Below are 2,693 nucleotides of genomic sequence, written 5' to 3' on the forward strand. Positions count from 1 at the left end.
ATCTTAATGAGCTCTTTGAAATTTACTCTCTCCAGCTCTAGGGTACATGTTAGGTTATGCCTACTTTTCCTTTCCTTCTCTATCATGAACCCCCTAACAGAGCAGTTGCTGGTCCATAGAGTTCTGTCATTTTTACTATAGCAACCATTTCTTCCTTGCCAATGAGAATCAGATCTTTAATAGAAGTTCTCCTTGTCACTTCCTCCACCTTTCAAAAGATGAAATCATCATTAAGGCAAGTAAAGTTATTATTTTTCATTTCTTCTGCTTTTGGTAAAAAGAGTAAGGAACAGATGTCCAGATAACCAAGGTTAATAATTACTACAACAACTTGCTTCTGTGCTAGGGGTATGGTTTATTTCCTGAACTTGTTTATCCAATTCCTTCTTCTTTCTAGGTAATCTATAGAATATTCCCATGATAATATATATTTTCTAAATTAATCCTCATCCAAATGCCCCTCACTGTATTTCCTCTTCTTCCTGATTTTCCTCACATGAAGATATTTTTTTAATATTCCATTTTACTCCATTGTTACTTTTATCTATTCTGTTCTTTTTGAATGAACTTTATCATATAAGAGTTCTGTCACTGTCATATGTTCCACTCCACTAAGTCTTGGTGAGACCTATGAAGCCAAATTTACCTCTTTGTGTTAGGATCTCGACTTCCCCACTTGTATATTATCTATATTTATTGTATTTTTGCATAGGCACATGAAGCAATGGGTTTTATTGCTGGTTCTCAAGTATCATCTTCCTCCCTTCTGCTAACATTCCTATGATGTACAAGCTACTCTCCATATTACTAGATTTGGTAGATCTATGTGGACAGTTTTCTCTTACCTCTTCTCTTTTTTTGTTTAAAACCCTCTTGTTTACTTCACAAGACTGTAGGCAAATAAGTTTTTGTTAGCCTTCATTAGGTACACTCCACCTCTGGCCAAGAGCTCACCATTTCTATATTTTAAGTTATCGTTCAGAAATCTATATGATCCCACTTTCAGACACCATCAAGTTGGCAATAGTGGCAAAAAACAGCACCCATATTCCCATCGTAATTTCATCAGATTCCCTCCCCCCTCCTTTCTGGAAGTTCTACTTGACCCCACGTGAATCACCAAAAGTGGACTGTCCTCATCAGATTTAAAAAATCTTTGTAGGTTTTTCATCACATCCCAGATCTAGGCTCCAGGACAACAGCAGATCGCTCTGACTATTCAGTTGTCAATTAGCTACCTTGGGACCTTCAGAGTCATTAACCATCATTACCCAGCTTTTCTTTCTCTGACTATTTTTGGATGACCTCTTATCTGATGGTACCCATGGAGTTACAGCATCATTACTTGAATTATAGGAAGATGTTTTTTCCTAAAACGATCCAGTTCCCCCCTCTAATGAAATAGCCTCATATCTGTTACTTAAGCTCCAAACATTTAGTCATCTTTTATTCTTCCTTTCTTTCTGCTTGTTGACCTACTGACTAATCACCTGACCTCTCCATATCATACTCTTTTATCCTCCAACTTCTTGCTATGAATTTAGTCTTCCCTTTACCTCTTAATACCTTCTGCCTTCTTTGTCTTTATTTTCTCTGGAGCACTTTTATTTTTTGTGAGGAACACTTTGTTGTCCCTGATAACATGGAGTGTATAAATATATCCCTATATCCATTTTATCTTCTCATTAATAGGACAGAAACCAACTTGCACTCTGTGTGTATATACATAGGTATTTCTTTATACTGTCAGAAACACATATGTAGCAGGCTCTGCAGGTCACTGCAAATTTGCCTTTGCTGTCCATTTTGTGTGAAATAAAAGCTATAGTCTTTTATCTTCTTTTGGTGGTAGCCTTCTCAGCTAAGTTTTTGTGGTTTAGTCCCATGACCAACTGCTTAGCTGCCATGCCTATTTACCACGCGGAAGTTTGCCTTGACAGAGGCTAAAGGAGAAATCGATAAGACAAGAACTTCAGACTACTGTCCTATGGCTTCTTTTTGTTCATTATCCATGTCCTTCCTTCCATATATGGATGTACTCCAGAGCTCTTTTCTGGATCTTCTTATTTTCTCTTTCTATACTCTCTCTTAAGGATCTCATTAGCTCCTAGGGATCCCATTAGCTATTAGGGAGCTCATGAGCTCTTAGTGGTCTTGTTAACTCCTAGGAATCTTGTTAGCTCCCGTGGGTTCAATCTCCATGAAGATGACTCAGTATTTCTAGTTCTCATCTCTCTCTCTTGAACTCCAGTCTTGCATCTCTAATTGTTTACTGGACATCTCTACCCAAATGCCCCTGAGGCATCTCAAAATCAACATGTACAAAAGAGAACTCATTATTTTTTCCCCTAAACCAGCTCCTCCTCCTAACTTCTTTATATCAATTGTGGGCACCACCATTCTTCCAGTCACCCTCTTTGAAGCTTAGGAGTCTTCCTTCACTCAGGAGTCATAATTCCCACACCCCCACATACTCAATCATTTGTCAAGCCCTGTTCATTCTATGTTCATGACACCTTTCACATCTATCTCCTTCTCTCTGCTACCCTAGTTCAGGCCCTTATCATCTTGATGGTCTCCTAATTGATCTCCCTGAATCTTATCTCCTTTCTCTCCAATCTATCTTCTAGACAGTTGCCAAACTGATATCCTAAAGTCCAGATCTGAACATGTCACTTCTCTACTCACCAAGC

This window comes from Petaurus breviceps, unplaced genomic scaffold (assembly GCF_028583685.1).
Source record: "Petaurus breviceps papuanus isolate PSGF00001 unplaced genomic scaffold, PetGlider_PUasm1.0 90919, whole genome shotgun sequence".
Classification (NCBI taxonomy): domain Eukaryota; kingdom Metazoa; phylum Chordata; class Mammalia; order Diprotodontia; family Petauridae; genus Petaurus; species Petaurus breviceps.